Here is a 15,167-nt window from a genome sequence, read left to right on the forward strand (position 1 = left end):
CTTCATGGTATTCCAAAGTTTCTGCTGATCAATACAGTCGACAGCTTTCCTGTAGTCAATGAAGCAAAATGAGATCTCCTTGCTATATTCATTGGTCGTTTCCATGATTCATCTAATGTTAGCAATCACAACTCTTGTTCCGCTGCCGTTCTGAATCCTGCTTGTTACTCTGGCAGCCCTTTGTCAAAATAAGGCTGTAACTGTCTTTGTAGGATCTTCAGTAGCATTTTGCTGGCATGAAATATGAACGCAATAGTCCGATAGTTCCCACAATTGGTAGCATCTCCCTTCTTTGGAATAGGTATAAACATTAGTGATGAGCGAATATACTCGTTACTCGACATTTCTCGAGCATGCTCGGGGGTCCTCCGAGTATTTTTTAATGCTCGGAGATTTAGCTTTTCTTGCCGCAGCTGAATGATTTACATCTGTTAGCCAGCATAAGTACATGTGGGGGTTGCCTGGTTACTCGAGTAACGAGTATATTCGCTCATTACTAATAAACACAGATCTTGTCTAGTCCTTGGGCCACTTACCGGTTGTATATATATCTGTTGACACATGCATGTGATGACATCAACTGCTGCTTCAGAAGACGTTATTAGCTGTATTGGAATATTATCACATCCAGGCGCTTTGTTGTTTGCCAGAAGCTTTATATATTGGTTGTAACTCAACATTTCTAGAGCCCTTAATGACAAATATGACTAGATATTCAGCAAAATATCTCCTGTACTTCTGTAATATTAATTCATATGATATTTTAATATAAATTAATCACTAGCCCCTCAAGAACAAACAAGCTCCAATTAGCCTTGTCAAAATAAAGACAAAAAAGATATTTTTTTTATCCCTTAGGTTAAGATTAGCATGGTCTACAGTGTTTCCACTAATAGTGATTAATTATGGCATGTTGCAGGGTAATGCCATCAATATACACTGCTCAAAAAATAAAGGGAACACTTAAACAACAGAATATAACTCCAAGTAAATCAAACTTCTGTGAAATCAAACTGTCCACTTAGGAAGCAACACTGACAATCAATTTCACCTGCTGTTGTGCAAATGGAATAGACAATAGATGGAAATGATTGGCAATTATCAAGACACCCTCAATAAAGGAGTGGTTCTGCAGGTGGGGACCACAGACCACATCTCGGTACCAATGCTTTCTGGCTGATGTTTTGGTCACTTTTGAATGTTGGTTGTGCTTTCACACTCGTGGTAGCATGAGACGGACTCTACAATCCACACAAGTGGCTCACGTAGTGCAGCTCATAAAGGATGGTACATCAATGCGTGCTGTGGCAAGAAGGTTTGCTGTGTCTGTCAGTGTAGTGTCCAGAGGCTGGAGGCGCTACCAGGAGACAGGCCAGTACACCAGGAGACGTGGAGGGGGGCGTAGGAGGGCAACAACCCAGCAGCAGGACCGCTACCTCAGCCTTTGTGCAAGGAGGAACTGGAGGAGCACTGCCAGAGGCCTGCAAAATGACCTCCAGCAGGCCACAAATGTGCATGTGTCTGCACAAATGGTTAGAAACCAACTACATGAGGATGGTCTGAGTGCCCGACGTCCACAGATGGGGGTTGTGCTCACAGCCCAACACCTTGCAGGACGCTTGTGTGGCGCCCCAGGGTCCTGGTCGTCACAGTGGTATTGCTTTCCTCCCGGGGAGAGTGATGCTATGTTTGGAGGCAAGGAAGGATAACTGCATCCAGATACCACAAACATGCAACACTTCAAACTCCATGCCACCAGGGAGAGCTTCTGATCCTATTTACTAGGTGACCCCCAAGATATATATAACTGGTAGTCTGTAGGGAAAGGTAGTCAGTCCTTCAGGGAAGCTGTTCCTGGCAGGAGCGAATTTCTGTCAGAGGACAGAGGAGAAGGTTCACGGAGCTGTGCATGCCCACAGAGCTGCAGCTCCCAGAAAGAGACATTTGAAGGCCGAATTGTTTGCAGGGAGCGTGCAGGAGAGGAAGCACAGGAGAGGATATCAGAAGGGGACCAGCCCCGAGCAGGCTGCCTCCTTCTGTGGTGCAGAGACCGGTAGCTGGAACACCGAGGTTGTAATGACCTCTATGACTTACATTAGAGACCGGCAGGACAGCTGAACTCTACGTTACCTGTCCGACCTAACACTCAGGAGGCACGGTGACAACCTTAGAGGCTGGGGCGTGCTAGAGTCCCTATAAACCACCTCAAGTCACCAGTCATACGGGTATGTCCTATCCAATCCGGGGGACAGAGAGATAAGATCTGTGAGGACCTTATGAGAAGCTTAGCAGTAAGGGACTACACCACCAAGGTGCTAGAGGAAAGGCTTTTATTCTCCACCTGGACAAGGAGGTCTCTGGACTTGCCTCCAAACCGGCCGGACTCTGCCTGCCCTGTGGTCTGCTGCTCTGGATTGTGGATGCTGCTTCAGTAAAGGTAAAGAGACTGCAACCTTGTGTCCTCGTTCTTCTCTGCGCCACTCACCATTCACCATCTATACACCGGGAAGCCCTGGGGATACACTTCACCTGTGGGAAGGTATACCATCTAGATGCCATAACTTCACCCCAGTGGAACCCTTAAAGCAGCATCGGTCACCCTGACCGAATACCACAGGTGGCATCACGAACATAAACTTTATCCCTTTAAAGACCTTTCCCTTTGATATGGACATCCCAGGGCCATGGACCAGGTCAGCCACCGTGACATCCCCCCTTTGAGCCGAATGGACCCGGTACCGAGTACCCCACAGCCGAGACGGGGCGCTCCACTTGGCATTTGCCACAGAACACCAGGATTGGCAAATTTGCCACTGGCGCCCTGTGCTCTTCACAGATGAAAGCAGGTTCACACCGAGTACATGTGACAGAGTCTGGAGACGCCGTGGAGAGCGATCTGCTGCCTGCAACATCCTTCAGCGTGACCGGTTTGGCAGTGGGTCAGTAATGATGTGGGGTGGCATTTCTTTGGAGGGCCGCACAGCCATCCATGTGCTCGCCAGAGGTAGCCTGACTGCCATTAGGCACCGAGATGTGATCCTCAGACCCCTTGTGAGACCATATGCTGGTGCAGTTGGCCCTGGGTTCCTCCTAATGCAGGACAGTGCCAGACCTCATGTGGCTGGAGTGTGTCAGCAGTTCCTGCAAGATGAAGGCATTGAAGCTATGGACTGGCCCACCTGTTCCCCAAAACTAAATCCGATAGACAACATCTGGGACATCATGTCTCGCTCCATCCACCAATGTCACATCGCACCACAGACTGTCCAGGAGTTAGCAATGCTTTAGTCTAGGTCTGGGAGTAGATCCCTCAGGAGACCATCCGCTGCCTCATCAGGAGCATGCCCTGATACAATAGGGAGATCATACAGGCACATGGAGGCCACACACAATACTGAGCATCTTTTCCTTGTCATGGGGCATTTCCACTGAAGTTGGATCAGCCTGTAATTTGATTTTCCACTTTGATTTTGAGCATCATTCCAACTCCAGACCTCCATGGAATATTCATTTTGATTCACATTGATAATTGTTATGTTTTATTGTTCTGAACACATTCCACTATGCAATGAATAAAAATTTGCAATTGGAATATTTCATTCAGAGATATCTAGGATGTGGTATTTTAGTGTTCCCTTTATTTTTTTGAGCAGTGTATATTAGCTGTGGATTGATTCTCGGACATGAGCCTTTACCTTGTACCAGACATACAGATGCTTCTCGCAAAATTAGAATATCATCAAAAAGTTAATTTATTTCAGTTCTTCAATACAAAAAGTGAAACTCATATATTATATAGAGTCATTGCAAACAGAGTGATCTATTTCAAGTGTGTATTTCTATTATTGTTAATGATTATGGCGGGACCGGCTGGTAACAAGATGGGCATAGCAGGTGCAGGCTGGATTGGTTGATAGACTGGCAGTTGGGCACAGCTGATAGGAAGGCGGGCATGGCTGACAAGGATGTTAGGAACACACTAAGACATTGCACAGGCACCTCTACCTGGTGGAGGTTCCTTAAATAATAAGTGCTCCCAAGACACATTGGTTGGGGGAATTTAGGATGGTGTGCTGTTCCTTTAAGAAGCCGGGACCGCATGTAACAACGCTGCCACCAATGATTGGCAGCTTTTTGCCTTTTGCACAATGTACACAGATAGCTGCCAATCGCTGGTGTGGGGGGATTATACAGAGCTCAACATTCAGAGAACTGATGGATCTGCAACAGAGAAAACTGTGATTTTATCAAAACTGCAGCAAGCAGACCAGTAAGTGATAAACTGCTGAAATCAGGGACTTTCTCCCAACATCATGCTCTCAAATGACATAGCAAAAACCTGGTGACAGATTCCCTTTAAATAAAAAGTGATGGAAATAACATGTGTAGGTTGGAGGATTTTCATGACTGTTCCGATACATTTTTGGCATTCCATGAGATTAACAAAAAATCTGATGATCACATTTTACCTGTGCAGGTAGCTCCGGCATCTTCAGGATGCATACGGTTGTGTTTGCCCAGCCCTCAGTTGGAGCAGTTCCACAGATATGTTTTATTTCCAAGACAATTGATATTATTGACAACGGTAGGCCCTTTAAATTGGCCAAAGTTCACATGCATGTGAAAGGAGATGGGTGGGCCTCAACCGACTTGACGGCATACAGCTTCTGCATCGCTCGTATCCTAAAGGTCATCACATATTGATTCTCCATTAAAGTAGACTTCAACCCGGACAAAACATCAGCTTCCATTTACTGGTCTCAGAGCGAACACTTGTGCCGCACATAAGGGTAATATGTGTCAGTGCACACTTACAGGTCAGAAATGTAAGAATTTACACTACTCTTAGGCGCTCAGGGAATGAGCGATGTAGGATTCGGCAAGCTGGCGGTGCGCTGCCCAGTTACAGTAGAGTGCAGAATTCACAGAATAATATTACCTTTACTGATGTCCACAAATTAACAGATCACAAATCAGTTTTCCGCTTCGGACAGGAGCCCTCGTCAGGTAAATACACACGGTGTGCGCTGTTTAAATATTGGTTTGGGGGGTAAATACTGTATACTTTTGTTACATTGTGTAAATTACATATAAAAGATATTTGGAGAAATATTAATACGTCCAAATCTAAAAAAAACAATGGATTAACAGTTAGTTAATAGTTATTTTTAAACCAAAATTAAAATATGACATACAAAATACATGAACCAGTAAATAAATGTATATATGTACAGTATATATGATCAATTAAAAATATGATGAGTTCATTAATAAAATGTAATTTCTTAATTGTTGTCATAAAAGTTCACTGTAATTTTTTTCACTGTAATTATTACAATAAGTACATAGATTTGTCCAGTAGGTGGCGCTTTTACTTTATTGTAGCGGAGATTTCTTTGTTCTTATCTGTTCCTGTTGTGTAGGTTGGATGTCTGGTCCTGTCCATGTGTTGTAAAACTATTACTAAAGGTACCGTCACACTTAGCGACGCTGCAGCGATACCGACAACGATCCGGATCGCTGCAGCGTCGCTGTTTGGTCGCTGGAGAGCTGTCACACAGACCGCTCTCCAGCGACCAACGATGCCGGTAACCAGGGTAAACATCGGGTAACTAAGCGCAGGGCCGCGCTTAGTAACCCGATGTTTGCCCTGGTTACCATCCTAAAAGTAAAAAAAACAAACAGTACATACTTACCTACAGCCGTCTGTCCTCCAGCGCTGTGCTCTGCACTCCTCCTGTACTGTCTGTGTGAGCACAGCGGCCGGAAAGCAGAGCGGTGACGTCATCGCTCTGCTTTCCGGCTGACCGACGCTCACAGCCAGTACAGGAGGAGTGCAGAGCACAGCGCTGGAGGACAGACGGCTGTAGGTAAGTATCTAGTGTTTGTTTTTTTTACTTTTAGGATGGTAACCAGGGTAAACATCGGGTTACTAAGCGCGGCCCTGCGCTTAGTTACCCGATGTTTACCCTGGTTACCAGTGAAGACATCGCTGAATCGGTGTCACACACGCCGATTCAGCGATGTTTGCGGGGAGTCCAGCCACCAAATAAAGTTCTGGACTTTCTTCCCCGACCAGCGACAGCACAGCAGGGGCCTGATCGCTGCTGCCTGTCACACTGGACGATATCGCTAGCGAGGACGCTGCAACGTCACGGATCGCTAGCGATATCGTCTAGTGTGACAGTACCTTAACAGTGCAAAAACATTTATATCCGAGCATACCAAAGAAACACTTAATTTCAAACACACATTAACCTGCCAATGTAATCATGTTATACACCCGATATTCTGCTGCGGTCATACACAATATGTATGTAGAACAACACGGGCCCTTCATAACAGACTCAATAAGCATAGGTCCAATAGTAATAATAAATTAATGAAACACAGGTTGTCCGGGCATTGTGCTTCCCATCACCCCCACCAAAAAAAAATCCTATAACACCAATATACCAGAGTGTGCACAAATTTGGCGTCATGCATCTGGGTTCGAACCCTTGAGCCTGTACTTTGTGGTCAGATTCTCTGTCTGCCAAGCCACAAAAGATCCATCTTTGCTCCAGGTGTTTAGTTTCTGTTATCCTTGCTGCAGTCTGTGTAGGGACAGGTGTTTTCATTTTCTCATTCGGGTGGGGTTTTATATACTTTGCCCTTGCTGGTATTTCCTGCTGGTGATAGTCTCATTTGCATGTTCTGCCATACTGTTGTCGTTTAACCCCTTTATGACCTATGACATATAGGTACGTTATAGGTCACCCCCCTCAGCTCCGGAGCCTGCATCTTTTCTGACACATGAAAGCCGATTTCATCAGCTGACATGTGCTCCTAACAGCCATGGGTGGAATCACGATCCATCCACGGCTGTTAACATGTTAAATGCCACTGTGAATCTCTGACAGCAACATTTAACATGGCCATGCCGGAAGACTGTCATAAACCCTCTCATCAGCACCCCTGTCACATGATCACGGGGTGCCGATGGGTTGGCATGACAACCCTGGGACTGCAGGAGACCCCTGTGGTTGTCACGATTCTATAATAATGTAATAGGAAGAATGGAGGATGGAGGTTCTGGGGGAGAAACTTAAAGGGAACCTGTCACCCCGTTTTTTCAGATTGAGCTATAAATACTGTTAAATAGGGCCTGCGCTGTGCGTTACTATAGTGTATGTAGTGTACCCTGATTCCCCATGTATGCTGAGAAATACATTACCAAAGTCGCCGTTTTCGCCTGTCAATCAGGCTGGTCTGGTCAGGTGGGCGTGTTCACAGCGCTCTTTTCTTCCCCAGCTTTTCGTTGGTGGCGTAGTGGTGTGCGCATGTCCAAGGTCTGAATTCCCTGCGCCCACGTGAAGACACAGCGCACGATCTGCGCTGTCCTCCCTTTCATCGGTGGGGGCGGCCATCTTCCTGGGGCCGCGCGTGCGCAGATGGAGTGCTCTGCTGCACGGGGCTTCAGGAAAATGGCCGCGGGATGCCGCGCGTGCGCAGAAGAGATCGCGGCGGCCATTTTCCCAAAGCCGAGATGCAAACTCAGCATACATGGGGAATCAGGGTACACTACATACACTATAGTAACGCACAGCGCAGGCCCTATTTAACAGTATTTATAGCTCAATCTGAAAAAAACGGGGTGACAGGTTCCCTTTAATCATGGCTGCGTGATAAGACATCGGCCATCACATTCTTCAACCCCGGCCAGAAAGTGATAGAAAAATTGAATCTAGAAAAAAATAAGGATGATCTAGACTGTCTTGGGGATTAAACATTTAGAGGATTCAATATAAATACATTTTTATGATCCATCACAACAATGACCTGATGAATAGCTCCCTCCATAAAGTGTCTCCATTGTTCAAAAGCTAATTTGACAGCGAGAAGCTCGTGATTCCTGACATTATAATTTCTCTCAGCAGATGAAAGTTTCCTGGAGAAAAATGCAAATGGCTGCAAGTTAGAGTTTCTGTGACCTTGACACAAAACAGTCCACGATGAAAGCTTTCAGGAGATCGGGTTGGATGAATGCTGTAGCGGACATGAAACACTCTTTCAATTTACTAAAGGCTCCAGTAGCAGCCGGGGACCAAACTTTAAGATCTTCCCCTTTCAGTGTGACATCAATAGGAGGTTTAGTGATCTGAGAAACATCCATAAAACATTTTCTATAGTTATTGGCGAATCCTAGAAAACGTTGCAGTGTTTTAAGGTAATGAGGTTAAACCCCAATCAATTATAGCCTGCACCTTCCCAGTATCCATCTTAAACCTTTTAGCTGATACAATTAATCCCAGAGATGATATTTCTTGAACAGAAAAAGTACATTTCTCCAATCTAGCTAACAAAGAATTTTCCCTGAGCTTATCCAAGACAAAGCGGACATATTCATAATGTGAATCCAGATCAGGTAAAAAAAAATTAGAATATCATCAAGGTATACCACAATAAGCCTTCCAATACAATCAGAAAAGAAGCTGGCACATTGGTTAACCCAAAAGGCATGACAAGATTTTTAAATAGACCCTCAGATGTTAAAAATTAAATTTTCCACTCATCATTCTTCCGGTTGTGTATCAGATTATAAGTCCCTCTAAGATCAAGTTTATAAAAACATTTAGCCCCAGCACTGGCGGACACAGACAGAAAAGGGCCCCTGTGCAAAAACAATATATGGGCCTTTTGCAGCTCCAGAGCGCCTAAAAATGCAAACTTGCACTGCTTTAGAAGAAGAAATTGGCCCCCTTACCTCCTGGGCCCCTGTGTGGCTGCACAGGTTGCACTAATGATATGTCCACCCCTGAGCCCCAGTAATCTGATTATAGAGGTGTAACAACTCTGCTGGCATCACGGCATGGCCTCTCATCTCTCACACAATCTTACCCACTGCTCCAAGTCATGTTGTGGCTTCTGTTTCTTGCCAGCGCCATATTCTGTGCCTCTGCTCTCTGCATGCTTCCTGGCTGTGTCCATAGGGGGGGCGACACCTGAACTCTCTGGTTCTTATAGGAATCAGGTGCACCTGTCTGATCTGCTCCTGACCAATTACCAAGAGGCCTCCAGTATTTTGAGCAGCTCCACCCAGTGGACTGGGCCTGTGCAATGTGTTAGTGTTTTGCTTCTGAGCTGCCAGGCCTTGCTCTGTTTCTCCTTCTCTGGAGGCTCTACTCCTTTGCTTTGCCTTGTTCTTCTTGGTCTGCTCTCCAGAAGGCTGTATATCCTGGTCTCAGAGTCTGTGTCCTTGCTTTGCCTTGTTTTGGTCTGTCCGCCCTCCAGGAGGTAGAATATTATGGTCCCTGTGTCTTTGTTCTTGTACCTAGTCTTGTTCCATTACCTTGTCTGAACTTTGTCCTATCTCTGTCTCCTTGTCTGTGGTTTCTTTCCCTGCAGTGCCTTCACTCTGCTCTTGGCTCTGCACTCTGTGCCTTCACTCTGCTCTCGGCTCTGCACTCTGTGCCTTCACTCTGCTCTTGGCTCTGCACTCTGTGCCTTCACTCTGCTCTTGGCTTTGTACTCTGTGCCTTCACTCTGCTCTTGGCTCTTGGCTCTGCACTCTCTGCACTCTGTGCTTTCACTCTGCTCTTGGCTCTGCACTTTGTGGTTCTACCCTTGTCTCTCTGTGGCTTTGCCTCTGCTCCGCACTCCTGCGGTTCTGCTCCGCTCCTGCTGCAGAAATCTCTTGCTGCAGCTCCTCTCCGCATTCCTTGCGGTTCTGCTCTGCTGAGCTTCTGTTTGTTTCTGTTTCTGCAGAAATCTAACTGCAGCTCCTCTCCGCATTCCTTGCGGTTATGCTCTGCTTAGCTTTTGTTGCTTCGCTATCTCTTGCTGCTCTACCACTCCTATCCGCAGCCTTGCGGTCCTCTTTCTGTGTGAACAGGTCCCAACCTGTTCCTTCATACTCCTTTCCTTCCGGCTTGTTTCCTTACCTGCACCTCCTGTGTGAACAGGTCCCAACCTGTTCCTTCTTACTTCATATTCGTTTCTGTACTTCCTGTGTGAACAGGTCCCTACCTGCTCCTTCTTACACCACACCTGCCAGCCCTGTGTCTCTGCCGTACCTGCTAGCCCTGTGTCTCTGCCGTACCTGCCAGCCCTGTGTCTCTGCCGTACCTGCCAGCCTTGTGTCTCTGCCGTACCTGCCAGCCCTGTGTCTCTGCCAGCCCTGTGTCTCAGCCGTGCCAGCCTACTCGTCTGAGTTTCAGCCGTGCTCTTCTGCCAGTCTTGCCTGATGCCCGCACCTGTCCTAGTGTTCTTGTTCTCCAAGTGGGATCAGCAGCCACAGCCAGACACCGCCCTGAAGTAGCACCTGGCAGCTGCCTGCCACACAAGTCTGACCTCACTATCAGAGGCTCCAGCGAAGACCAAGGCAGCTGTCATAATCATGCCCCTTCCAGGGTAGTTTGGTTTGTGGCACAGTGGGGCCACAAACCCCCTTGGCTCACGCCCAACAGTCAGGGCGTGAGCGTGACAAGAGGGAATACGATCGGGATGTTTTTTTCAGTCCCCGAACATGTGATCGACATTATTCTATGAATAGATACAAAAAGAAAAGTTATTCAGAACATAACAGGAATCTGTCAACAGGTTTTTGCTGTATAATATGAAAGCAAAACAAGACAAAAACAAAATGAGAAAATACTCCACAGTTAATAAATAGATAAATAAATATCAATAGTGCATGAAAATAATAAAGGCTAACATAATTTTCATTAAAAAAAATGTAAAAGCCATCCTACCACGACGCGGTGACCATATTCAAGACAGTCCTAGCCTCTAGTACTAACTTTACCAAGTGTTTAGTGACATAAGTGTGAATAAGGGCTGAGAAGGACCGAGACCCCAACTAACACACACCCAGCAGTGGGGAGGTTTTTAAACTTAAGGTACTGTTACACTAAACGACTTACCAACGATCACGACCAGCGATACGACCTGGCCGTGATCGTTGGTAAGTCGTTGTGTGGTCGCTGGGGAGCTGTCACACAGACAGCTCTCTCCAGCGACCAACGATCAGGGGAAAGACTTCGGCATCAATGAAACTGTCTTCAACGATGCCGAAGTCCCCGGGTGACCAGGGTAAACATTGGGTTACTAAGTGCAGGGCCGTGCTTAGTAACCCGATATTTATCCTGGTTACCATTGTAAAAGTAAAAAAAAAAAAAAAACACTACATACTCACATTCTGATGTCTGTCACGTCCCCCGCCATCAGCTTCCCGCACTGACTGTGTCAGCGCCGGCCGTAAAGCAGAGCACAGCGGTGACATCACCGATGTGCTCTGCTTTACGGCCGGCACTGACAGTCAGTGCAGGGAAGCTGACGGTGGGGAACGTGACAGACATCGGAATGTGAGTATGTACTGTTTTTTTTTTTTTACTTTTACAATGGTAAAAGTTAAATGGACTGTGCAATTTGGACTATACAATTTGTTCTGCAATTTCTCCTGAGTGCACAGATACCCTATATATGAGGGAAAACTACTATTTTGGCACTTGGAAGGGAAGGAAGACCACTTGACTTTTTTAACTAAAAAATGGCAGGAATTGAGAGCGGTCGCCATGTGTATTTGGAGAGCCCCTGATGTCCCTAAACAGTGGAAACCCCCACAAGTGATCCCATTTTGTAAACTAGACCCCTCAGGGAATTTATCTAGATGTGGGGTGAGCACCTTAACCCCTTCATGACCTTGGGATTTTTCGTTTTTCCGTGTTCGTTTTTCACTCCTCTCCTTCCCAGAGCCATATCTTTTTTATTTTTCCATCAATTTGGCCATGTGAGGGCTTATTTTTTGTGGGATGAGTTGTACTTTTGAACAACATCATTGGTTTTAGCATGTCGTGTACTAGAAAACGGGAAAAAAATTCCAAGTGCGGTGAAATTGCAAAAAAGTGCAATCCCACACTTGTTTTTGTTTGGCTTTTTTGCTAGGTTCACTAAATGCTAAAACTGACCTGCCATTATGATTCTCCAGGTCAGTACGAGTTCATAGACACCTAACATGACTAGGTTATTTTTTACCTAAGTGGTGAAAAAAAATCCAAACTTTGCTAAAAAAAAAAAAAAAATTGCGCCATTTTCCGATACCCGTAGCGTCTCCATTTTTCATGATCTGGGGTCGGTTGAGGGCTTATTTTTTGCATGCCAAGATGACGTTTTTAATGATAGCATGTTGTTGCAGATACGTTTGTTTGATCGCCCGTTATTGCTTTTTAATGCAATGTCACGGCGACCAAAAAAACGTAATTCTGGCGTTTCGATACCAAATATGCGTAGATTTTATATTTTTTTTATTGATTTAATTTGATTGGGGCGAAAGGGGGGGTGATTTAAACTTTTATATTTTTTTCACATTTTTTTTTACTTTTTTTTTTAACTTTTGCCATGCTTCAATAGCCTCCATGGGAGACTAGAAGCAGGCACAGCACGATCGCCTCTGCTACATAGCAGCGATCTGCTGTTTGCTGCTATGTAGCTGAAAATCAGGTGTGCTGTGAGCGCCGACCACAGGCGATCAGTAACCATAGAGGTCTCAAGGACCTCTATGGTTACAATTCTGAAGCATCGCCTACCCCCGATCATGTGACGGGGGTCGGCGATGATGTCATTTCCGGCTGCCCGGCCAGAAGCTGTAGTTAAATGCCACTGTCTGCGTTTGACAGCGGCATTTAACTAGTTAATAGGCGCGGGCAGATCGCGATTCTGCTCGCGCCTATTACGGGCACATGTCAGCTGTTCAAAACAGCTGACATGTCCCGGCTTTGATGCGGGCTCACCGCCGGAGCCCGCATCAAAGCAGGGGATCTGACCTCGGACGTACTATACCGTCCGAGGTCAGAAAGGGGTTAAACCCCCTAGGTGAATAACAGAAGTTTATAACGTTGAGCCGTGAAAATCACATTTTTACCAACAAAAATGTTTTTTTGGCCCCAATTTTTTATTTTTACAAGGGTAACAGCAGAGAATGGACCACATCGTTTGTTTTGCATTTTCTCCTGAGTACACTGATACCCAATATGTTGGGAAAAACTACTGTTTCCTGCATGGCATGGTTCGGAAGGGAATGAGCAACATTTGACTTTTTGAATGCAAAAGTGCCTGGAATCGAGAGGGGACGCCATGTTGCATTTAGAGAACCCCTCATATGCCTAAACAGTGGAATCCCCCATTTTGGAAACTAGACCCATCAAGGAGTTTATCTAGATTTGTTGTTAGCACCTAAAGGGAACCTGTCACCCCGAAATTCGCGGGTGAGGTAAGCCCACCGGCATCAAGGGCTTATCTACAGCATTCTGTAATGCTGTAGATAAGCCCCCGATGTTACCTGAAAGAGGAGAAAAAGACGTTATATTATACTCACCCAGGGGCGGTCCCGCTGCTGGTCAGGTCAAACGGGCGTCTCCGGTCCGCTGCGGCGCCTCCCATCTTCATTACAAGACGTCCTCTTCTGATCTTCAGCCACGGCTCCGGCGCAGGCGTACTTTGCTCTGCCCTGTTGAGGGCAGACAAAGTACTGCAGTGCGCAGGCGCCGGGCATCTGACCTTTCCAGCGCCTGCGCACTGCAGTACTATCCTCTGCCCTCAACAGGGCAGAGCAAAGTACGCCTGCGCCGGAGCCGTGGCTGAAGATCAGAAGAGGACGTCTTGTAATGAAGATGGGAGGCGCCGCAGCGGACCGGAGACGCCCATCCGACCTGACCAGCAGCGGGACCGCCCCTGGGTGAGTATAATCTAACGTCTTTTTCTCCTCTTTCAGGATACATCGGGGGCTTATCTACAGCATTACAGAATGCTACAGATAAGCCCCTGATGTCGGTGGGCTTACCTCACCCACGATTTTCGGGGTGACAGGTTCCCTTTAAACCCTCAGGTGCTTCACCGAAGTTTATAACGCAGAGAAAATAAAAAAAACACATTTTTCAAACAAAAGTGCTCAAGTTGCGCTACATGTAATTATTGTGTTTTCTAAATGTTTATATGAACCCACCTCCCGTTATGCATGAACATTTAACATTGCAGTCAATATATCCAGTGCCCTCCTTCCTGGAGACCACTTCCTTCTACTAAAATGGTTACAGCGCTCTTCAGAATACAGGTGTATAGCAGGATATTGTGTAGTCTGAGAGATGAAGCATGAGGAGCCTAAGCAGGGGTGAGCTGGGTTGGGGGGTCAGGGTGGTATTTTCCCCGGGCTGGTCTCCCAGTTCCTGCTTAGGGTTGGCGGGGCTAATTTACATACCTCACTAAAGGTACCGTCACACTAAGCGACGCTGCAGCGATACCGACAACGATGTCAATCGCTGCAGCGTCGCTGTTTGGTCGCTGGAGAGCTGTCACACAGACAGCTCTCCAGCGACCAATGATGCCGAAGTCCCTGGGTAACCAGGGTAAACATCGGGTTACTAAGCACAGGGCCGCGCTTAGGAACCCGATGTTTACCCTGGTTACCGTTGTAAATGTAAAAAAACAAACACTACATACTTACATTCCCGGTGTCTGGTCACGTCCCTCGTCTTCAGCTTCCCACACTGACTGAGCGCCGGCCGTAAAGTACAGCGGTGACATCACCGCTGTGCTTTGCTTTACGGCTGGCCGGCACTCACCAGTCAGTGCGGTAAGCTGACGGCGAGGGACATGACCGGACACCAGGAATTTAAGTATGTACAGTCATGGCCAAAATTTTTGAGAATGACACCAAAATTATATTTTCACATGATCTGCTGCCCTCTGCTTTTTATTAGTGTTTGTCTGATGTTTATATCACATACAGAAATAGAATTGCAATCATATTATGAGTACCAATAGGTTATATTGACAGTTAGAATGAGTTAATGCAGCAAGTCAATATTTGCAGTGTTGACCCTTCTTCTTCAAGACCTCTGCAATTCTCCCTGGCATGCTCTCAATCAAGTTCTGGACCAAATCCTGACTGATAGCAGTCCATTCTTGTATAATCAATGCTTGCGTTTTGCCAGAATTTGTTGGTTTTTGTTTGTCCACCCGTCTCTTGATGATTGACCACAAGTTCTCAATGGGATTAAGATCTGGGGAGTTTCCAGGCCATGGACCCAAAATCTCTATGTTTTGTTCCATGAGCCATTTAGTTATCACCTTTGCTTTATGGCAAGGTGCTCCATCATGCTGGAAAAGGCATTGTTGGGCGCCAAACTGCT

Source organism: Ranitomeya imitator, chromosome 2 (genome assembly GCF_032444005.1).
Source record: "Ranitomeya imitator isolate aRanImi1 chromosome 2, aRanImi1.pri, whole genome shotgun sequence".
In the NCBI taxonomy this organism is placed as follows: domain Eukaryota; kingdom Metazoa; phylum Chordata; class Amphibia; order Anura; family Dendrobatidae; genus Ranitomeya; species Ranitomeya imitator.